At 38.2% G+C, this 25,163-nt stretch overlaps 1 protein-coding gene and 1 pseudogene across 6 annotated transcripts in view; one reads left to right on the forward strand and one right to left on the reverse strand.

Moving 5' to 3' along the window:
- The window catches only part of GTF2A1L (general transcription factor IIA subunit 1 like), a 495,737-nt gene that overhangs the window by 98,581 nt on the left and 371,993 nt on the right, over positions 1-25,163 (forward strand). The gene's annotated exons all lie outside the window — the stretch shown is intronic.
- Positions 6,415-6,533, reverse strand: LOC118605959 (annotated as a pseudogene).

Genomic DNA, 25,163 nt, shown 5'->3' on the forward strand with positions numbered 1-25,163 from the left:
TCAGGGGCCCCCTGGGGGATTCCTCTTCTGCACATTTGGCTTAGGACAGGAAATGGGCATTTAAAAGGTATCTCAGGTGACTTTGTTTTTGGAGAAGGAACCCCAGTCCACCCTCTGAGAAACACTGCTTCAGTGTGATAGATGGACTCCCAGGGAGAGAGTATCTGGAGAACTGGGCTCCGACAGCTTGGCAGGACACCTGTGTGAGGGAGGCGGAGGAATGAGAGGAGCCATCAGAGAAGCTGCATGCAGTGAAACTGAGGGAATAGACTGTCCACCAAAGAAATAAGACAAACGATAGGCAAACACAGAGAAAACATTCATTTTAACTCGAAATCAAGATATTAAACTTAAAGAAAACTGTATGTATGACTCTTTACTTTTAAATTGGTCAAGAGAAAAGTCATTTAAAGGAAATACCAAATGGTTGAGAAATAATTGTAAAACAATTACATTCATGCATTTCAAATGATTTAAACCTTAAGGAAAGTAATAGTAATTCCCATCTGGATCCAGGCGTATATACCTCTCAATCCAGTGTTTCTATAACTGAGAATTTTCTGAAGAAAATAATTGAATAGAATGAAAATGCCATGAGAATGAGGATGTTCATTATAATAGTGTCTGTGTGACAAATTTGAAATAACCTGAATATTCAGCAATATTACAGTGATTTAAAGAAATTAATGAACTTAATCAATGAAATATTACAGTAATCTAAAATAATTTGACTAATTTCGAGACATAGAAAATTTCGACGTCAAATAAAAAATTTAGAATACAAAGTAATATATACAGTTTAAGTCCAAGAACATAAACACATTCTTGGAAGAGAAGAAAACCAAGTGTTTTCTATCCCAATCCTACACCTCTAAGTCAGCTCAATGCATCATGCGCTATGTTCCTTGTAACCTATAAAGCAAGGCACAGATACCAGTTTGTGTTCTGAGCAGTTATAGTGTTACTAGATGGCTAAGATAACTCAGTAACAACCTATACCCCATCCTCGCCAGCTTCATCATTAGTTTGGTTTCCAACGCTTTATTCCTCTCTATTGAGTTTAGGATGCCATATCTGACCCTCTGCACTTTGTATTCATGGCTGGTCTCTCTCACTCCTGACTGTTACCTTCCCCTCAGACTCTGCTGTGATTGCCTCTCCCAGTTTCAGACAATTTCAAGTAATAACACCTCAAGAGTCCTGTTTTCACTTAAAAAATATTTTTTGCATCAAACTAATGTTTCTGCTAAAACAATTCAAATGACTTTAAACACCTAACATTGAAAAGTATAATATTTTTTCATATTCCTCCCCTATCCACAGCCCTGTCATTTGCTTCATTTCTAAATAAATATTTTTATTGTGACCTGTCTTATTGCTATCCATTTAAATTGCTTTGTAACAAATTACTACAAACTAAAGAACCTGAAGCAACATTTTCTTGTTATTGCACAGTTTCTGTGGGTCAGGAGTTTGGGCCTGGCTTAATTGGTGGAAGGTGGGCAGGATTGGGAGAAGATCTGGTGTCCTAATCTCTGTGTACAGACTATCATCCAATAAATCCAATTTTAGCCCCACATTATACCCCTTCACCTTCTTCAGTAAGTTGCATCTCTAAGTCCTGAGACTTCCTAGATCTGCTAGTGGGATTGGCTCAACACTTATCAGCATTCCTTCCTGCTGGGCTCTGGGTCACACTGCTTATATCAGTTACTGCTCCTCTATCTGCTTTGTTGTCTTCCAAATATTTGTTGAACTCTTTCACCTGCAGTTATGCATTAGTCTGGGTCCTCCAAGAGGCATATTCCCAGATGATAATAAATGTCCAAAGATTTGACTAGGGAACTGTGTTTGTGAGAGAAAATGAGAAGGGACCTAGATAAGGCCAAGAGAGCATCAGACTGAGATGGGAATGAAGGAGAGATGGAAAGAAGGCTGGGTAGGAGCATCCCAGACCACAGGGCAATCTAAGGCTATTCAACAAGGCTGGCAGGAGTTCTTGAGCCATGGATAGTAGATGGAGGAGTCCTGTGTGTCCTGGAAATGGGCTTGCCTTAGTTCCCTGCCATGGGAACTAAGTCATTAGTTGGGAACAGTTCTAGGGTAGCATGACCTGGGTGGAAACTCAGCCATGAATTCAAGTGGGTTTTAGAGCCCAGCAGCAGGGGCCCTAGGTCAATTACACTCCTACAGATGGAGGCCTGAGCAGTTTCATGGCTGCCATAAATAATTTCTTCTGTCATTCTCTTTATCCGATGTATTCCTTTATTTTTGGAGGGAGGGTGTATTGGTTTTTTGTTGTTGTTGTTGTTGTTTGTTTGTTTAATCCTTACTAAATTTTGGTGGCATTTCAGAAAACAAAATAAATAGATGAGTATAGTTCTGTTCATATTTTTCAAGCATTTAAAATAATTTTCTTCCAAATTTATGTACTGTCATGTATTTATACTTTTAAAAAAAGTTCAACATAAAAAGGAAAAGATGATCAGAAATATCATATGTAGAAAGCTGGAGGAGGATGGAGCCGAAGAAACGGTTATGTGACTTGCTAACTAGGAGGTCACTGCTGAACTTGTTGCTGGTTCCACAGTTTTAGGGTAAAGCCAGCTTGAAAGAAACTGAGGAGTGAGGAGGTGTAGACAAGTCTGTTAAGAAGTCTGGTGGCAAAGAGAAGAGCAACAAAGAGTTAACTTAGCAGTGAGCTGGATATAAGGAAGAGAGATATGAACAGGTTCATTAGTAGATATAAAAAGGGGCCAGAATGAAGGGAGAAATAGGGGATGCAAATAAGAAAGGACATCAGGAACATGGTCTGAGAAGCAGGAAAGGGGATAGGATCCAGTATGCAGTGGGAGGGCTAGTTCTGAAAGCCGGAGGGATACCTCTCCTTCAGAGATGAGCAAAGGAGAGAGGGAAGCTCAGATATAAAGAACTGTTTTAGAGATATATCTGTTGGGATTGCTTTGAGCTGCAAGAAGCAGAAAATTGAGTGCTGTGTCTTAAATAATAGGGACTTAGGACATTAGCAGTCCAGAACTAGTATGACAGCAATAAGATACTGCCAAGGACTCAAGATCCTTCCATCTTTCTGCTCCATCTTGCTCCACTAATGAATGAATGAATGAATGAGCAAAATATGGAGGGATAACTATAATATTCCCATTAAGACTTCTCTTTTTCAGTGAAAAACAATTCCAATGACCAAACCATGGCTATTTGTTCAAATAATCTGGTATATTAACAAATTAGATATCACATTGCTTTTTAATAATATATTAATGAGGTAAGGAAAAAAATTATATCTGTACAATATTAAGGTAAGAAGAGACCATTGTATCTTGATAGTTTAGGTTTTATGGTGAAGAGGGCAGAAATTTTTCTTTTTTGATGATTCTGTTTATATTTCACTATAAAGTTGTTAATATATAATTAAAAAATTAAAATTCCCATGTGAAACATTCCTGAGTTCCTGTAGAAGAAATGCACTCCAAAAACGCAAGCATGGTCATCAAAATATTATCACATCATAAATGCACATACAAGGATGGTTATTATTTTGATACTAGATAGGTTGCAGTTGAAATGTTGCTATCATTGAAGTTTCTGTGAATCTGCTTTCAGCAATCAGCCTGCAGTGGGGACTAACTTAGGTTTTCTGGGGTGAGGAAGGGGTGGACCTTGTGGTGACACCTACGTGGTTTTTGAAGGTCTCTTCCCCAAATATCTACCCTCTACACAGGTCTGAAATTCTTCACCAGAATGATATCCAGTCAAGGTATCGATAATTAACATAATGAAATGGATTCTTTAACTAGGAACTTTGCGAAAACCATGAAGACGTTAGTTGACAATAATTGAACTCACATATAATTATGAGAATTATGTGTATTTTAGTATACTGTTAGTCTACATATACCTTTACACAACAATGAGATATGGGTTTGGAGTGAGATTCTTGAATAAATTTCAAGTTGCTCTTTTCAAGAAAACATAAAATCTTTATCTCTAAGAAAACAGTCTTCTTTTTGGTCCGCTCTATAATTTTCTTCTCTGTTTCCAAATATTCTGATCCTATAGGAGATGGCTTTCTCTTATCCTACACAGTCTGCTCTGGGATGGTCATTTTCGTATGTTAATACTTGTATCATTTTTCTTCAGCTAGCTTTTGGTTTTTGCATCTGCAAATATTCCAAGTTCATTTTAAGTATCAATTGTTATTAATATTGAAGAGGATATTTTTACTTTCTTCCATACACAATGATCTGCTCCTGTCAACTCTCTTTTGTCTGTGATGGCACAGTCTTTTGCCTACCTAGTATCCCCTTCTCTTAGTAGCAGCCCTCTGACTTTCTTTTAGGAGAACTCTCTGTCCCCTCTTCAATGTGTTTGGTGAACCTATTGACCCAAGCGCTCCTTGGTTCTCAGCTCTCCTACCCAAGAGGTGGTGAGTCTGTGACCTGGGTTAGGCCCAGCAGACTATCTTCTGGGAGTTTAGTCTTTAGTGAATGACTTGTCAACAGAGGCGTCCCTGAACTGAGTCATTCTTCTTTCATCTGTGAGATTCTGACTGAAATTCTTGGAGCTCTTCTTTTCTTGTCTTTCTTGAGGACTGCTTTTCAGATCTTCCTTCAGTGCTAGGACATTAGCCAACGTTCTATTGTCCTAATAAATTATCATTATTATTTTGTCTGTATAGTTTTAGAATCAATTCGATTGCTTACAATCAAAGAACCCAATTGTATATAGTCTCCCTACTTTTCTTTTCACATGTTGTCCTTTCTGTTCTTTGCCTCATTGGCCAAAAGTCAAAAGGACTGCTTCCTACTCCTCTTAGCAAGCAGATTGACTCCCTAATGTGTTCTGAGTAGGGATTTCCCTGACTTGTCTTGGTGACCTCCTTTAAGAGACTCTGATGAATGCCACGGAGAGCAACAAGAGGGGTAAGACAGTGATTTTCCTCAGACTCTAACAAGACACCAGGACTGGGGAGGGGCGGCAAGAAAGCCTGGCAAGGACTTGAGCTCAATGACATGAGAGCCCCTTACCAAAAGTGGTGGTGAGATTTCAGGATAGGGCAAATTATGAACCTAGAGAGCTTCATTTTAGGCCCGTTGCTCCCTATGGCACAAATTTCTTTTCTTCAGGCTGGGCATGGAAGCACTTGGCTGGGACAATGAGAGTGTTCGCAGTGACCATGGTGGGAGGAGTATAGAGACCCTTACTCTGATTTTCTTAGCACCGAGGAATCCTACTGGATTCTGGGGGAGACTCTGAGGAGGAAGGAGATTGCCTGAGATTGAAATCCTTGCAAGTTTAGGAAGATGAGAGTGCAAAATGGAAATTAAGTTGATTTAAAGAAAATAAAGTAGATATTTTTTGCATGTCTCAGTTTGTAGATCTAGATTCATAATGGCGATAAGCCCTTAAAAAATTCTTATCCATAGATTAATAAGTGCATTGAGTGTCAGTTCTACCCCAAACATTAGCAAGATTCTCTGTGAGTAAAGCAAAGACATAAAGGGTTCTGCCCTAGTCTTCCAAGAGCATACAGCCTAGTTGGAGAGAGATGACTCGCATAGGCAGGAAGAAGTTAGATACCCTTAAAAGAGGTAATCATCAGTGTCTGGCAATAATTTAAGAGTTTCCACTTGTGCTTATTGGCAAATGAGTGACCTGGTCAATAAGCAGTATGAATTAAGTGACTGTAGCCTCAAAGGAAAATGGGAGAAAACAAGTAATGTAATGCTTTTTGTCCCAGTAAGGGTTAATTTGCAGGGTTGCTTGTCCTGAAAAGAAACAGTTTGTTCCTGCAGGTCACCACTTCCCAGGGAGCCCATGCTCTGCCAGCTTGTGGTCTCAGGGGTCCCCTTTCCAAGGTGAAGGTCAGACTGACTGTAGTAGCCTGCAAAAACCAAGCAGGCTGATAATGTGCTTACAGATGTTTTCTGCTTGTCTTTTTTATCTGTCTTCCCAAACACAGCACTTGTCCAGGTCAGTGTCAGAGGAACTTATGTTCCTTTTCAGCAATGAGACCCAGAAGACAGAGGATTGCTTGGGGATTAGAAGAACTCAGAGTGGCTTTGTGTATTAGGGACATGGTACTCTTTTTCCATGCTAGTATTCGGCACAAGGTTGTTTGAAAGCATTGCTTAAAAAATCTCAAGTTATAACCAACTTCGAGGTCTGGGCTCTGATGTAGGCAAGATGAAAAGATCAGATGAAGTTCCTGAGAACCCCAAACTGTGAGGCTGAATGAATGGGGAAGGGATTTGACTGTCATGATAGTGCGGAGCATGATAGTTCAGGTTGTTCTTATTTTTATTTTTTTTAGGTGAGACAACCCTTGGTTGACCTCACAGAATGCAGTGTCCTTGTCAGCTTATAATTCCTTATTTTTTTATTTTTTATTTTTTATGCCTACAGCACCTGGTCTTCCTAGATGGTCTCCCATCCAAGTACTAACCAGGCCTGACCCTGCTTAGCTTCTGAAATCAGATGGGATCGGTCTTGTTCAGGGTGGCATGACCATAGACTTCCTTTTGGAGCTTGATTTTACTGTCTATAAAATGACCACAAGAATATAAATAGAGCTTTAATCAAAATTGAATACAAACATCTAAATATCCTACATTAACAAATTAAGGAGCAGTCATTCACTTTACAAAAAGGATTGTCCCCTTTTTAATAATTCACAGTAAAATCTATTTACAGGGCAGTTGCCTTTCATTTAAAAGTGGAATTTGGTTTGCAAAATGTGATTGCATTTTCAGCTTTTAAGGAAAATATCAGTTGCATAAAGGGAGTTCTGCATATCTTGCTCTATTCCTTCTTCAACCCTCCACCCATCTCTTTCTCTCCCCATGAAAATTGTGAAGATAATGTTTACATGCTGCTCAACAGATGTTTAAGATCTGAGCTGAAAAATTTAAATTGATGTTAGATCCCTTAGCAAAGATAAACTGGAGCTTATCCTCCAGTGGCTTCTGGACAGGCAGTTGACCTTGGTTCTGGTCCAGGTGTTGCCTCTAAAGAGATGGACAAGTCTAATTATAGAGCCATTGTGTTGGAATGGAATTAAGGGTCATCTAATCCAACCTTCTTTCGGTAGAAACATTTCATCTACAATATTCCTGACTGATGAGTATGTAGTCTTTTTATTTTCCAAACCTCAGTGTGTCCATCTGTATGATGAGGGGAATTGATCTTTGATTTCAATTAGGGTACAGGGTGGGAGTGGGAGGTTTGAGAAAATAGAGGCTAGGACTCTGAAGTCTAACTGTAATGATATCATGATCTAGCAGAGGCTAAGCTCTAGACTTAGGATCATAATAAGAACTCTTGAGGAAGTAAACTCTATATATTCCATCCCCCCTCTTTACAGGGCCACCCTCCTCTGGTCAATCATAAGGAAAAGTTCTGAGACCTAGAGATACTTGCAGTCTGACCTAGAGCTGTGAGCAGCTCTACATCTACATTTTTAAAGGAAGGTGAAGTCAGGATGTTACATGAGCTCTTTTCATGCTTCAGCTGAGCATTATTCCAAGGTTGAGCAGCCTCACTGGCCCCTTCTCTCTGGCTTCAGGCTCTCTGTCCTTGTCTTCCCCCTTCCACCCACCCCCAACCGTTATTTATTTATTTATTTCTTCAAGAGGATGAAACCCTCAAGGGCGTGCAGTTGGGTCTGGCTGAAATCAGCTGAGTGTTTACAGGGTTTATCCAAGGAATAGCCCTTGGGTCACTGTCATGGCAATTTTGACAATCCTGACAGGGTGCAGATGTGGCTGTTCAGGGAAATTTGAGAGTGCCTCCCACTCTCCAGCCTCAGTCACCGCTTGGGGCAAATGGGGCTTACTTACTTTTTTTTTTGTAATCTATGTGCAAAAAAAGAGTATTCAAAAATTTAGTTATGAAAACCCTGGACCGCAAATATTTTATCAAAAACTTCATCTGGAGTGAGAAAAAGATTCTGTAAGGGATGAGTCACTGGTAGGATTGGACAAATAGGCCATTTCTGCATAACTGCATTGCTTCTTTATTGTCTATTTACATGTCTGTTTACCCTCTCCAATATCACCCCCCATGCTGTACTCAGATCTGGATTATGAGCTTCTCAAGGCCAGGGTTTTTTCCCCATCCATTTCTTGATGTCTCCAATGCCTTTTACTGTACCTGGGCACTTAATAGGAATCCAGCAAGTCTGCTGGATGAATGAAGTGGGCATTAGATGGCAGAGAGATGTGCAAGGTGACTCTTGTTGGATAGAGACTGAATGAAGATAGGAATGAGTGGTGTGAAGAGACAGGGGCTTTCAGTCAGATGACAGGACAAAATTCAGAAGGGAATAAAGCTGGTGGCGCAGGATGAGGACACACCTTGAGAGACAAGGCCTAAGCCTACTCTCTTGAGCATAGAATCGATACCATGAAGGTCGATTCTAAGAAAAAAAACAGCAACATGGTGTCAAAATGAGTGGAGAACTAAAGTTGGAAAGAACTTGGAGGCAGGGAGACCAGCAAGCAATGCGAACCTGTCTCCTTGAAAAAGTACAGACTAGAGACAGCAGTGCTAGAGGTGCCTAAGAGAGATCTGTTATTGCAGGTCTGTTCATCTGGCCAGGAGCACAGCCAGGGGAGAGAGTCAAATGCCTAAAGAGTTGGGGCCAACCTGAACATGAATTGTTCACAGCAGCATTATTCATAATAGCAAAAACGTAAAACAACCTGGATCTCCATCAACTAATGAATGGATAAACAGAATGTGGTATATCTATATAATGGAATATCATTTGACAATAAAAATAAAACAAGTTACAGCATGGATGAACCTTGAAAACATTGTGCTAAGTGAGAGAAGCCAGTCACCAAAGATCATTTGTTGAATTATTCTATTTATATAAAATGTTCAGAGTAAGCAAATCTGTAGAGACAGAAAGTAGGTTAGTAGTTGCCAGGGGCTGAGGCAGGGAAGAATGAGGAGTGATTGCCAGTGTGTATGGGGCGATGAATTTTGGAGTGATGAAATGCTCTAAATTAAATGGTGGCAATGGTTGTATAACTCTGTGAACATACTAAAACCTCTCAAATTATATACTTTAAAAGGGTGAATTGTATGGTATGTGAATTATGTCTCAATAAAGCTGTTATTATAATATAAAAGAATCAACTACGTGACCTAAGGGTTTAAGAGTCTTTTAGGCTTTGGAGGAGAGGCTGCAGGGTTCCAGACCCTTTGAGCAGGTTATTAATGCTAATAAATAACGGGTATGTGCAAATCAATTTTCAAGTTTCAAATGGCCTTCTTTTTTGTTTTCCCATTTATTTCAAATGTGGACTGGTACAAATGCAGCTTGAGTAGAGTCCACTTGATTCTGAAGAGTGCTTTACAAGTCCCCTCTGCTCCTGCTAGCTGCATGCCAGTGAAAGAACCTCAGGACTGTCTTGGGCTCCTGCTCCTTGTGGCTGGCTCACTGATCTTTATGAACATCTGTTTCAGGTTTCGTCTGTTTATAGTCCCTTTTTTTCTAGGGCTCAATCTGCTGCAGGACAACACCATTCTGTCTCCAAAAGGGCTCTCCTGAGGCTCTGACCCATGGTCCTTAAATCAAGTTCTGAGCCATTAGAATGAGATGCTACCATGGAAGCTGCCAATGCTGTACTGGTAAACCAGCTCTCCCAGAAAGAGCTTAAGTAGCAAATGGCAGAGCCAGGACTAGAGCCTAAAAGCAGGTGCATGTAATCACTGGACTGCCCCACTCACTCCTAAAGCACTCACAGTAGTGCAGAAGATCCCCAGCTGTAAGGTCTTCAGAAGTAAGTGGCCTAAGCTAAGACACATCTTGGACCAAGTTAAGCCAAGAAAATGGATATCATTCTAAAATATCCACCACAGCTGATTTAAACTACCGGTGTGAATGTAGAGTACAGAAGAGAGGAGTGTGATTGGCTCTTGAGAGTGGAACGTGCTCCTGGAGCACACTATATTTCAAAGTTCACTTTGAACAAATCCCATAGCAAACTATTGATGGAGATGGAGGTTAGATTCCTGATAGATTCAAGTTTGTTTGCTCTCTTGTCAATTTTGGAAAGCACATAACTGTGTAGAGTGGATCCATATAAATTTATATGAGGCTTAAATGGAAAATGGTGCATATTCTATCTGGTTCCTAGTCTTCGACCTGGTGGAGGAACCTAAACTTTAGCATACAGTCACTTTTCTTGGGTTTACATCCTCACTGTTGCATTCTTATTAATTTTAGGACATTTCAACAACCCCCAGAAGAAACACCAAACACATTAACAGTCACTCTTTATTCTCACTTCCTCCCTCTACTGTCCTGAGTAATCTAAAGTAGGTACTAATCTACTTTCTGTTTCTATGGATTTGCTTATTCTGGACATTTCATATAAATGGAATCATACAATATGTGGTTTTATTGCATCCAGCTTTTCACTTAGTGTAATGTTTTTGAGTTTCCTCTGTGTCACAGTGTGTATCAGCACTTTATTTTTTGTTCAATGGACTTTTGGATTGTCCATGTTTTGATCATTATGAATAATGCTGCTATGAACATTTGTGTACAAGTTTTTATGTGGAATAAGTTTTTATTTCTCTTGGGTACATACCTAGAAGTGGAATTTCTAGGTTATATGATAATTCTATACTTAATCTTTTGAGGATTGCCAACTGTTTCCCATCATAGTTACACCAGTAGTGTCTGAGAGTTCCAGTTTCTCCACATCCTCATCAAACACTTGTTATTGTTTCCTTTTTGATTATAGTCATCCTAGTGCATGTGAATGAAACAGATTGCCTTGTGGTTTTCATTTTCATTACACTAATGATTAATGATCTGAACATCTTATGTGCTTATTGGGGAAGTGTCTATTCAAATTCTTGGCCTTCTTTAAAACTGGGTTATGCGTCTATTTATTGATGAGTTAAAAGTGTTCTAGATATAAGTACATTGTCAGATATGTCATTTGTAAATACTCTCTCCCATTCTCTGGGTTGTCTATGACTTCCTTGATGGTATCATTCAATAAATAAAAGGATTTAATTTTGACAGAGTTCACTTAATATTTTCTTTTGTTGTTTGTGTTTTTGGTGTCATATCTAAGAAACCAAGCTCATGAAGATTTACTCTTATATTTCCTTATGGGAGTTTTGCAGTTTTAGCACTTACATTTAGGTTTATGATAATTGTTATGGATAATGTGAAGTAGGGTACCAACTTGGATATCCAGTTATCTGAGGATGAAAGTCTATTTTTTCCCTCCACTGAATTGTCTTAGCATGCTTGTCAAAATCATTAGATCATAAATATGATAGTTTATTTCTGGATTCTCAATTTTATTCCATTGACCTATGCATTTATCTTTATGCTAGTACCACACTGTCTTGATTACTTCATAATAAGTTTTGAGATAATTTTATCATGAAAAGGTATTGGAGTTGTGAAATAATTTATCTTTTGGGATGATCATGTGGTTTTTACACTTTATTAATGTGGTATATTACATTGGTTGATTGTTGGGTGTAAAACCAAATATGCAATTCCTTTTTGCTTTTAACTAAGACAAAGAGAAGTTGGAAAGCTTGGCCACTGTCTTTTATTGCTTTTTGGGATCTTGCTTGTGAATTAGGCTTGGCCTAAAAGTGACTATGTATAAATACCTTGCAAAGCCAAGATTTGGGATTTATTCCCAGGAGAAATTATGATCTGACATCTATATATCCTTTAAGGGGGTTATGGGCTGTATGTTTGTGCCCCACCCCGCACTGATATGTTGAAATTTTAATCCCAATGTGATAGTGTCAGGAGGTAGGGTTTTTGAGATCTGATTAGGTCCTGTGGTAGAGCCCTCATAGATGGGATTAGTGCCTTTCTAAAGAAAGACTCAGAAAGCACTCTCACCTTTTTTTATCATGTGAAGACAGAATAAGGGGGCTGTCTTTGAACCAGGAAGCAGGTCCTCACCAAGCTCTGAATCTATAGTGCCTTGATCTTGGACTTTCCAGTCTCCAGAACTGTGAGAAATAAATGTTTGTTGTTTAAGCTATGCGGTCTATGGTATTTTTCTTACAGAAACCCAAAGGTGCTAAGACAGGGGGCAATGAGATGGAATATCTTTTTGTCCAAGGGATCAGGAATAGAGCTAGCAGGGCTAGATATAGTGCATGGTCAAAGGTGTTGGAAATGGGAAATCATTTTTTTTTTTCCCAAACCAAACTGTATCCAGCTTTATTAAAGATACTTTTTATAAACAATCATGGTATTTCAGGCAGGACATGGGCATAACTGGACTTGAGTAGGATCACAGGCAGGTGCGCAGAGCTGCATCTGGGCAGGGACTATAACGGAAGGGAGAACAGGCAGACTGGAGTGGGAGACACGATGAAATAAAGAGGGCAGATTCTGAGGACATGTCATTTTAGAGGTTCCATGCCACTCACCTGGGACCGATCACCCCAACTAGATCCTAATCACTCATGTAGAGTGATACTGGACTTCTCTCAGTACCCTGTTCCCAGCCGCTAGGGCTCTTGCAACCCATGATATTCCCTGATGTTATCTTCTGGGAGCTGGGATGGTTTGTGGCTCAGTCAAGGACTGGGCAAGTGGAGGCTACTTCTTCCAAGGCCTCAGGTTGTTGATGGTTAGAGCCCGCTGGATTCTAGGAGCTGGTCCTTCTACTTAGTGCCCAAAATGACTGAATGAATCTAGAAAAGCATTCACTTTTCTTGACTTAATTTAGTCTATGGTACCACTTGGCTTGAGACATTTCCTTTCTGAAGGGCTTACAGCCAGGCATCATGTGACCTAATGTGAGTGTTTTATTAGTGAATGGGGTAGTCCAATGATTAAGAGCATCAGCTTTAAAGTCAGAGAGACAAGAGCTCTACCATTTGTTACTTATATAACCTCTCTTGAGTTGTAGAAATAGTATGAGTACCTACCTCTTAAGTTTTATCCAAGATATATATGCAGTTTGTAAACAATGCCTGTCCTAAGAGTGTTCAACAGCAGCAGTTATTATAATTAATGATGGTTATGATGTTACAAATGTCTAGCCCTTTACTCTCTTCTGATGATTATCTGACCTAGGATCCAGTGCATTTTGGAAAGTACGGTAAGTAACTTACTAGCCTGGAGATAAAGTGGAAAACCAAAAAAAAAAAGAATGGAAACATTTATTGACAAGTTTGTGTGGATATGCATGGAAAAATGAACTCTTGCATTTGTAGTTGATTTAATTTCTATAGTAGAAAAAATACTAATGAGTATGATTAAACGGTTGTGCTTAATACTGCAACTTAAGAGGGGAAAAAAGTCATTAGTAAGTTTATTATTAATACTCAAATACTCAGGCTCATTTGTAGAGAGAGGCTGATTAAAAGTAAATGTCCAAACAAAAATGCTGGGTTTAACTTAATGAAAAGTTGGAGCCCCAAATATTTAAGATGGTAATCTGTGGGACTACAGTAAGATTAAAGTGATTAAGTTACTGTCGATATTTGAATAGGAACATGTGTATATTTTATCTTTGCCTCTCTAAATAAGAATGGGAAGGGAGGAGATTTCCAAGTCTGATACTTCAATAAAAATTTTTCATTTTTAATTTTTCTCACATTAGTAGTTTCATTCAACAACGTTTGTTCCTTCTCTAGCAGGCACATTGAATTTTATAAATTCTGTCAGGACCTGATAGAAATGCCTCAGTGAAAACTCCTTTGAATCAGCTCACTATCAGTCATTCTTTATCAGCTTGCACTTTTAAATGAGATTAAACACTCAGCACCAACTCACACATTAGATAGCAGATCCTGGCAGGACACGAGGACTCCTGGCAGAAGCATATTGCCTAATTTTTTTCCATGCCGCCCCTCAGTCACTTGTTCGGACATTAAACATTTTAGTGCTGGCATACTTTGCTTTAAGAAATATGTTTTCTCTCAAAAATGAAATGTTAACAAATTAAATTCTATTTTAGTTTTGAAAGATAGCTTTCCCCTTAAATTCATGATCTGGTGTATCGTTTGGAAAGAATTGCTAAGCGGTCCCCTATTTCTTATCTCTTCAGTTGTTTTCATTCTCCTGCATCTTCTTTTTCTGCGTAGGGAGGTTCAGGTGACTCTAATATCCTGAAAGCCTTCCCATCAGCCCCTGGCAAGCACCAATCAACTCTATTTCCATGAGTTTAGTTTTTCTTAGATTCCACATGTAAGTGAGATCACACAGTATTTGCCTTTGTCTGTCTGACTTATTTCAGTAGCACAGAGCCCTCAATGTCCATTCATGTTGTCTCAGTGGCAGGATTTCCTTTTTTTTTTTTTTTTATGGCTGAGTAATATTCTATGTGTATGGATTTTCTTTATTATTCAACTTGTTGACAGACACTGAGGTTGTTTCTACATCTTGGCTATTATAAGTAATGCTGCAGGAGCATGGGGTGCAGACATGCCTTCAAGCTAGTAATTTCTTTTCCTTTGGATATATATACAGAAGTGGGATTGCTGGATCATATGGTAGTTCTATTTTTAATTTATGAGGAACCTCCATTCTGTTTTCCATAATGGCTGTACCAATTTACATTCCTATTAACAGCGGGAAGGGTCCCCCCTCCTTTTTTTTTTTAACATCCTCGTTAGCACTTTTATCACTTGTGTGTTGATAATAGCCAGTCTAACAGATGTGGGATGATATCTCATTGTGGATTTGACTCGCATTTCCGTGATGATTAGTGGTGTTGAGTATCTTTTTATGTACCTGTTAGCTGTTTGTATACCATTTTTGGAAAAATATTATTCAGTTCCACTGCCCATTTTTAAATCAGATTATTATTATTATTATTTTGCTGAGTTTCTTATATGTTTTAGATATTTGCCTCTTATCAGATATGTGATTTGCAAATACTTTCACCATTCAGTAGGTTGCCTTTTAAGTTTGTTGATTGTTTCTTTTTCTGTGCAGAAGTTCTTTAGTTTGATGTAGTCTCATCTATTTTTTTTTTTTGCTTTGATTGCTTGTACTTTTGTTATCATATCCAAAAAATCATCTCCAAGTCCAGCATCAAGGAGCTTTTTCCCTATGTTTTCTTGTAGGAGTTTTATGATTTCAGATCTTACATTTAAGTCTTTAATTTATTTGGAGGTAATTTTCATGAGTGGTGTAAGATAAGGTCTAGCCCATTTTCCTTTTCCAGTGTTTCCTTGCTACCCTAGTACTCTCTTATTTTTCCCATGTCTCCCTATTTTGTGACCCTATGAAAGGCATGTAAACTCTCTCAGTCTCATCTCAAAAGTAAAACGGGCATTACATTAGATGATCTCCTGGGTAATTGTGAGGATTAAACATATTGATCCTACATAAATATGTATTACATGTCTATTACAGAACGAAACATATAGCATACACTCAATAATTGTTGTTTATTTCCTTACCATTTTTTCCTTTTAAAAATTTCCTTTCACAGCAAGGCATTTAAATACTAATAAGAATGCTTAATGAGTTACCATTCATTATGGTATTTGTATTTTATTCTAGGCAATTAGCTCAGCCATTCATTCCTTTATTTGATATCAATAGATAATTTTGTGGGCCTCTACATATTCTAGAAACCGTGTTAACTTTAATAGTTCAAAAATTAAGCGATAAAATATTAGGGTCCCAATGTTGCTGAAATTTTACCTAGTGGGTTTGAATCTAAACACATAGATCTGCTAAGATACTCCAATTATTTTAGTAATGCCACAACTCACATTATCAGGGTGTCTTTCCTGCCTGAAAATTTCACTATCCGTGGAATGCCTAAAAATGATTACCAGAGTCAAGAACTTTATCATCTGTGAAGGCAAGGACAGAAAGAAAGAGACTCAGGGAAGGCAGCACGCCAAATACCAGTCTTCTCAAGTGTTGTTGTTTTGTCTTAATAGGTCTGTTTTTGTAGCGAACCTAACTGACGGAGGTGCATTTGGCATCATTTTCTAAGGATCCTGGACCTCATGATAAAATAATTCAGAATACTCTGTGGTGAGAGGGACTGTGAGGAGCCAGAGATTTCCTTGGGGCTACTTTAGCCATAACAGAGATATGATCATATGCAGAGCTAGGGGAATTCAGAGGACAAGACACTGAAGCACTGGGATTGCCAGAAGGGTATGGATTATCAGAGTAGGGACACAATACTTCTGGATTTCTTAGCATTCTTTTAATCCAAAGAACTAAAGAAGCCTCTCAATCTACCTATGAAGAGAACTGTCATAGTTTCTACCCACTTTACAGGTGAGAAACTGAGAAGCGCAGAGAGATTCAAGAGCATCTCTTACCTGGCTCCAGCTTACTTGTTTGTCTTTATCTTCAGTACCTTAATGTCACCTTCTGCAGCAGCTATGCCTCCATTTTTACCATTCCCCAATTATACCAAGTTCCTCTCCGAACTCCGGTGTAGAAGCCGGAGGTATACTGATCCCAATTTACAGGTGAGAAAACTATAGCTCAGAAAGCTTACATGACTTCCCCAAGCTCATCTGGTTGGTTGTGGTAAGGCTGGGACAGATTAGACCTACTGGCTGCCAGTCTGGTTTCTTTAAAACTTAGGGATGTAGTGGTCCTAGCAGCCCTGCTCAGTGCCTGTTGACTCTATACACCCAGGACAGCAGACAGAGCAGGCAGAAGAAGAAAAGAAGCATCACTTATCCATTCGGCTCCACTTATTCCTTATCCAAAGATTTTCCTTCTAGCAACTTAACCGCTTTCCAAAGTCAGCATCTAGTGATGTGTGAAAACACAAATAATTTAGCACACAAAACTTGGAACTGTAAACTGATAAATAGGATCAGGGGGAAGACTTAAGTGGAAGGGACAACTGCTATAAAGACTTAACAGGAATTCATTAGGTTCTACAGATAAAGCAGATAAAAGAACCATAACTATATACACAGGAGGTGGAAGGAAAATCCTAAATCGTTAAGATGCAATAAGGTCCTGCCACAATTTATTAGTCAGGTCATGCTCAGGGGTGCTGCCTCAAATATTCAAAGGAACCTGAAAAAAGAAGGCTTCTATGCCTATCGTTTTAGATGAGAATAGGATACTACTGACATGCATGGATATGTCAGAGACTTAATGTCATCTGCCTAATAATATCATTTCTCCTTTGATCGTTCGTTTCTGTTTCTGTATTCCGTTATTTGCTTGCTTGCTCTTTCACCCTTTGTTCTCTCCCTTTCTCTTCTCTGCATTTGCCCTTCCCTCTCTTTCAAACAAATCCCTGTTATTTCCCTTCTTTTTCCACCCACTTCAGCCTTTTCCAGCTCCCTCTCACCTTCTCTCTCTACCTTTTTATTTCCCATGCTCCTCAGACTCTCCGAGGACTTGCCTTCTTCCTCTTCCTCTTCCTTCCACTGTCCTGCATACTCTCCCTGTTGGATTCAGCATTTCCCCAGGCTGCCGTGTGTGGGGGCGGATTCACAAAATTCTATGTCTTCCTTGGTTACATTTCTTTCAGCACTTTGTTATGACAGAGGAGGAGTGGAGGGGTAGAGCATAATATAAGCAGTTCATTTGGTCCTAAATTGTTTGCTTTTAGCATTAAATGAGATGTCCTCAGATTTCTATATAAAAACCAAACATAAGTAGCTGAAAAATATCTCACTGTTTCTTTGGAAATTTAAAGGGACACAATTGAAAAGAATATTAACTGTTACAAAATGTGAGGTGCCTATTTCTCACCTCACACTGATTAGCACAGATTTTTTTCTGAAGAGAATGCCACTATGGCTTTCCATTCTCCTATTCTCTGACCTTCCCTTAGAGAGATGTAACAGATTCTCAAGAATTAAGCAATATTTTATTGCAATTTTTATATAGTTTTTGAGGTTAATTGCTTATAAGTGGAAAAGGAGAACTAAAGAACTTTGGAGTAATGTTGTGTTACTTTCGATAAACGAAAAAGGAGGGAGAGTGGGTGTTGTTAAGTGGCAGAGGGGAAAGTGCTCAGAGAACAAATTCTGTGTGTGTGTGTGTGTGTGTGTTTCTGCAGCACTTGAAGATCCACTTCAGTCTCATAATTTTTCTAAAATTGCTGGTGAGATTGTGATATGAGGAATATCTGTGCTCCCTTTCATAGTAAGACTCTGGATGCACCCATCACACATTCAGCCACAGTAAAAAAGCAATTTTCAATACACCAGGGGGCTGCAATTTGAGCACTGTAATGATTAGTGATTTCATCTAGTTGTAGTTGGCCCCCTGCTCATTTTTATATATTAAATGTTAAAAAGGAAAGGGAGAAAATTTGACAGTGCTGGTGGATTGAAATTCAAAGAAGAACTTTCATGTAGATAAAACATATTGAAAGAAGCCAGGGTGCTGGGAAATTCAGGGTGAACAAGAGAGAAATAGAGAACAAAAAAGAAAATAATCATAACAGAAAGGTTCCCAAAGCCTTTCCATTTGTGAATAATGTTTACATACTTTTTAGGCTGTTTGGTGTGTTGGTTCTGTGTTTAATGGGTTTTCACCTCCTCCCCCTTATTTTCCTCGCCCGTTTCTCTTTCTCCTTCTCCCTTACTCTTTTTTCCCTCTTTCCCTTTCCTCAAGGAAGTAGCTGTAAAATGCTTTCCAAAGAAGCAATCTCTATCATAGTGGCTGGTTGTCATGGAAACACACAGATTCTGAGACCTTGAGTCCTGTCAGAGTGATCTGAGAGCAGACCCTGCTTCGGTCAGAGGGCAAGGCTGTTCCTGGGATTTCTGGATAAGGGGACATAAGATCATTTGAGCTATAGGTCAATGTCTACAGAGAAAGTCTAGAAAAATGGCATCCAAATAGTTATTTCTTCTGTTTCACACTATCCATAATCACATTTTCTGTTAGTGATATAGATGAATGTGGCTATGTATACGGGGCTGAAAAATAAGAATAATTGCAGTATTTTCCCCATATTTCCTTACTGTTCTGTATTTATAAAATGATATGGTTCATGTCTCTGGGGAAGGGTTACAATTTAAAGGAATTTTTGCCAATTCTTTCATATCAAACCTGAAGCAAAGAATTGCTATTTCAGTAGAATAAAAAAGTTGAGTTTTATAGATGCCGGAGATACCTTTGTTTTCCCAAATCAATAACATCGCATTTTACAAAGCACAACAAATTTATTGAGATTATTTCATTTTGGCCCAGTATTTCAAGCTGGGTAACAGCAGTGTCATCTCTGTCTCAGATCTAGGTTTCCACAGTGCTCAATTTTTCTCTCTCCGGACTCTAAACATTGGTATGGGGGCTTTCTCTCTGCTGTCCCACACAGTGTTGAGGGTCACACCTTCGTTGGAGGTTATGTACCATCCTGGAAGCAGGCAGTGGTAATGAATGGGCTAATTAGGAGAGGAGTAAGCAAAATTCACTGAATTTTATCTTCATTTAGTTTTGGGAAAAATCATCTTTTTAAATTTCTCTCAAAGATGCTCCTCTTTCCTTTTCTTGTTCCACCCCCTCAACCCCAAACCAATTCTCCTGCTGTTCATGATAGACTCCAATGACCCCACAAGCCCAGAGTTCAAATCATTCAAACTGGCCCTTTTACCATGATGGCAAGAGAGTCTGCTCTACAAATCATCCTAGAAGATGAGGAAAGTATTTATATTCCACCCTTTAGAGAAACAACAACAAAACAATGCAGTTAAGTTTGCAGTTAAAACAGATTACCAATATTTTGACCATGTAGTATGTATAAAAATAATCTTTTCTTCAACTTATCACTGAGCAGATTGATTGATAAATTCATAAATGGTAAGCAATTGGTGAATGCTCCTGTCAATTGACATATTTTCCTGAGTTGGAATTTTTAAGGCATGTATGATTTTGTAAGGTTCTCAGGAATGGAAGGGAGTTGTCCATTCCAGTCTGTGGCACCCGAACAAGTAAGGACTTACACTGTTTTTACACATCCAGGACAGGTAAGCGTCTATTGCCTGGCTTAGATATCTTTTTTAGCAGTTGCTTCTCCTGTATCTTTCTACTCCTAATCCCTTATTCAAAGATAACCTCCTTAAACTGTTCTGCTCTTTGTTCTATTTACCATATTTCTAAATTATATACTGATTTGTTGATTTTTCCACATTGGACATTATACTGATTCCACAGTACAAAAGATAAAGACTTAATTCTTATATACCATTACAGAAGAGTGTTTGAAAACATGGCCACAACAAATTCTCTCATCTCTCTATGCACACCCCTTTGTAGGTCCTTCTATTTAAAGGTAGGGTCTATTTTCCTACCCTATGAATCTGGGCTGGCCATATGACCTTCTTTGACCTACAGTTGTGCTAACGATGACGTTGTGGGACTTACAGAGCTAGGCCTCAAGAAGCCTGTGCCTATGCTTTCACTCTCTCAGAATACTGCCCTGGGTGTCTAATGTATACAAGCCCTATCTACTCTATTGGAGAGCGATAGGCCATATGAAATACAGACAAGATCTCTAGCCGAGACCCCTAGACCTGCTAATAGCAGACAGCCAGCTCCCAAACATGAATGTGAAGCTATCCTAGATAGCCTGTCTTAGTTTAGGTGGCAGCAGTCATGTGAGTGAAAAACTGCCCATTTGAGCCCAGTTCAAATTACTAATCTACAGATTTATTAGCAAATAAAATTACATTTGTTTTAACTCACTAAGTTCTGGAGTGGTTTACTACATAGAAATAGATATCTGATGCAATCATCCGTCACTCCTGCACCTTTTCAATATAATTTTATCATAATTTATCAACACCATCACGTATGTTACTTCATAATTAATAAGTATGTTAACATTGTTCAATATTTGAACCAAAACTATATCACGAATGCCTTTTCTTTCTTTTTTAATTTTTGGTTTTGCTGAAGTTCTTTTTTTTTTTTTTATATTAGCTTTCTTTAAATCTTTTGCTAAGTCTTCCTTTATTCTCCAATATCTTTGTAAAATGACCCTCAATCCAATTTTCCACACCATGAACCTGTCAGAAGATCTATCAGTTTTATTTTCTTCTGGAAACCTCCCTCTCAGAGCCTTTTATCTTCTATTGTAATCTGAACTGGTTGCTCAATAAAATGGCTGCTCAGCTATTGTCATAGGACTTACTTTCCTAACATACTGGGTATTCTCTTTACCTCTGAATCCTCAGTTATATGGCTCCCACATTTTCCTTTCTTGTTTTGCAGTAACATTAATATTTTGTTTTTGTTTTTCAGAAACTTATCCTTTAGGAGTTTCTTGAGAAAGTGTATAGAGGAGATATAGTTTTTGAGATCTTGCATATAAGGAAATAGCTCTATCTTTACTCTTGTCTCATAGTTTAGCTGGGTGTAGAAGTATAAATTGGCATTATTTTCTTTGATTATTTTGAAGACATATCTCATTATCTCTAATTTACAATATTGCGGCTGAAAAGTCTGATGCCATTCTTATTCTCGGTTCTTCATATGTCATTTGTTCTTTCCTTGGAATTTTTTCTTTATCCTTTGGATTCTGAAATTTTATAGTTTTGTCCTTGACATAAATCTTTCTCATCAATTATATTTAGCCTTTGTACTTTTCAATCTGGAAACTCATTTCCTACTATAATGCATATTTTATATTCTTGTATTTTTTTCTTTGACAATTTCTCCCCCTGCATTTTCTCTGTTTGTTCAGAACTCCTAATTTGGGATGTTGGATCTCTTAGATTTCATTGATTTATATTTTTTATTTATTTTTTTGTGAGATATATCATGGACTGAATGTGTTTGTCCCTGCAAAATTCATGTTGAAATTTTAACCCCCAATATGATGGCATTTGGAGATAGGGATTTTAGAAGATAATTAGGGTTAGATTAGGTCAGAGAGTGGGCCGTCATAATAGGATTAATGCTCTTGTTAAACAGAGGAAGAGACATAAGATCTCTGAATCTCTCTCTCTTCCACCACTCCGTAACTTGCACACAACAAGGAAAGGCCATGTGAGGATATAACAAAAGATGGACATCCAGAAACCAGAAGTGAGCTCTCTCCAGATACTAAATCAGCTGGCACCTTCATTTTGGACTTCTCAGCCTCCAGAACTATGAGAAAGAAATATTTGTTTTTTAAACCACTTAATCTATTATAGCAGCCTTAACTAGGACAAGATATTCTCAACTTTGCTTTTGAACTCTTTTCTTGATTTGAACTCTGGACCTACATATCCAGCTGCCTGCTTGACATCTGCATGTGGTTGTTTTTTTTCAGACTTACCCTGGAATTCAATCAGTCCAAGACTGATTTTATCTTTAGCAAAACTGCTCGTTGTCTATTCTCTGACTTGGGGAATGGTACTACCATCTTTCAAAGAATCCCACTATCACTGATACACTTCTTTCTCATCCCTCAATCCAAGTCCTGTTTATTCTCATCCTTAATGGTTTTTAAATCAATCTATTACTCTATCCTCACTACCTCTACCCTAGCTCTGGTTACTGACATACCTTTCTTACATTATGGCAATGCCTTCTCCACTTGTATCTCTGACTTCTGGTTGACCACAGTCTAGTTGATTTTTTTTATTCTACAACTAAACCTTGAGATTAAACTAAATTAGGTGTACTTCCTCCTACCTTCCACTCTTTAGGCTTCTATCTTACATTTTTCTTATCTCTATTATACAATTTTTTCACTTGCAGGTATTATAGTTGCCTATGCCCTTGCTTGCATATTCCCTTGGATGGCTTAACGGCAGGTAATGCTTGTTATCAGTAGGTTCACAATATATATTCATCGCATATAGTTATCGCAAAAATCTCTACTTCCTGATGTCGAACATTGGGTCTTCGGATAGCTCTTTCTATTAAAGTATTTTCCTGCATACTGTGTTGTAATTTATCATTCTAGAATTTGTACTCATTCATTGTAATTACATTCTGCAACTATAACCCCAGATTTTCTAGAACATAATATGATTTCAAATATTTACTGCCTTTGTAAAACATCACGAGGTTCTGAAAAAATTTTCATCTTTCAGTATTTAAACCACACTCCCCAGGTTGTCTCTACACTTGGAAGTGGCACAAATACTCTTTGTTATGTACTGCGTCCTGATTTTTGGTTTAGAAAGTTTGGGAACTACACAGTAGGGAACTAATTTAATGCTTCTGCTCGGTGCAGCCCTTCAGATATTTGCAGTAGTTATTATGTCTCTCTTTTTCCTAAGCTGATACTTTTCAAGCTGAGGCTTACGAATTGTTCTTATACTCACATCTAGATCTTTATACCCCTATTTAAAGTGTGTAGTGACTCTAAGTAATGCTACCTGTGCAGGATAGATGAGGCAGTCCCCGCTTTGCCTTTAGACACTGACTTGCTATTAATCTTTGGGGGTAGCCACATTATATTTGTGACTTCAAGTTTTTACTGTGAGTTATCAAGCTATATCTTCTACATCTTTCACTTGAAAACTGCGTTTCCTTTTGTTGAAATATGTATGGTTATGTTGTGACCATCATACAATCTTATATTTTACTCTGGATTCCGATTCTGCCAGTCAGTGTACTCTATTAATCTGAGACTTGTGGCATGAAAACGATGTTAGTTGTTGGCCTGTACACATTATGGCTGGAATTTGATGGATTTTGTTAAATTAGAGTTCTCCTTGTAAGTTATTTTTCCTATGGTAAGTAACATTTGCCTTGTAAATACCTGTTTATGTGTTAGAATTTCACCCAGTATTGTATTTCACAACAGTAACTTGGGGTCAGAAAAGTATCTTCTGAGCTAAAACATAATTAAAAAATATAGTGTCTCAGAAATAATTTTCCTTCATAATAGAATGGCAGAATATAGTCCTATTCAGACACCTATTCAAATATTTGCTCATTGTTTTTCTGACACTTAAGCATTTGCAGGTCCATTTTAGTAATAAGAAAACGAGTTACAAATCTTTTTTCTCTGTCTCTAATCTGACTATTAAAAAAAAAAAAACACTTCAGTGTTCTCAGGGCCAGGGACAGTGCTTTGTACTTCTCTATCAGGCTACACTCCAAAACACATTCCCAGATAAACAATTTTCTTTCCTATGTCTACACTGTCCCTCGTATATTAGTTCTTCTTTCTAGAATGTTTCCTCTGGCCCCATGGTCTAAGATTCTTGTCGTTTTTCAAAGCTTACCTTAAATTTCACATCCTTTGAGAAGCCTCTCTCTAGATTTTTTGCACCTTGAATTCCTAAGGTACTCATTATGTCACCTACGTTTTTTGGATGCAGGATTTATATATATTAATGTTATTTCTTGAGCTGGATTAGTCCCTGAGGGTGGGGAAAATATTTTTTTTTTCCTATATGTTTCCTACTATTATTTACAGAGTGGTAGGGATATTATATAAATCTAATTGAGCTGAAATTTCAAAAAACTCAGGAAAGGGAAATATGTCTAGGAAAGCAGAGTTGGGGGAATCACTATTTTTCTCTAAAAACAAACAAACAAACAAATAAAAAATAAAATGCTCTTTGAAACTGCTATAGCACTGGTCCTCAGTGCTGCTGCAGTTCCTTACAAAAGCATTCCAGGTCTAATTTGAGCATCTGTCATGACAAGAATTTTTATATCCTGTGGGGTCTTTAGGCAGGGAAATGATCATGGAGGAGAGGCTGTGATCGATGGCCCAGGCAGAGGGCAGGGCTGTGAACATGCAGTTTCCAAGACTGGGCAGGGCACATTTGGAATCTCTTCTTGGTGTCAACACACACTTCCCCCCCTCCACCACTCCTCAGAAAAAAAGAGGAGAGAATCCTTGAATATTTTAGGAGAGATTTATCGGTTTTTAGTGGAGACCAACTATTTGGTTTCAAGGTAACAACACATGGTTCTTTCTTTCACCCTCCCAGTTTATCTGGGAGGTCAATGCTGAAGGATTAGGTTCGATTCTTTTAAAACAAACCCGGTATATCGTCAGCTGAAGCAGGTCATCTCCTACCCCCAAAGTCTTTCTTAAGCAATGGAACCATTCACTTTTTTTCCCAATGTATATTCGACATTCATTAAAATCCTAAGCTGTCCTATATATGCAATTGAGCTTCTCATCTACTATTAGGGACCTGTACTTTTTAAACATTCCAGACACTTTTTTTTTTTTTTTTTGTAATTATACAGTGAAGAATTACATTTCCTCAAA

This window comes from Rousettus aegyptiacus, unplaced genomic scaffold, assembly GCF_014176215.1.
Source record: "Rousettus aegyptiacus isolate mRouAeg1 unplaced genomic scaffold, mRouAeg1.p scaffold_m13_p_7, whole genome shotgun sequence".
Taxonomy (NCBI): domain Eukaryota; kingdom Metazoa; phylum Chordata; class Mammalia; order Chiroptera; family Pteropodidae; genus Rousettus; species Rousettus aegyptiacus.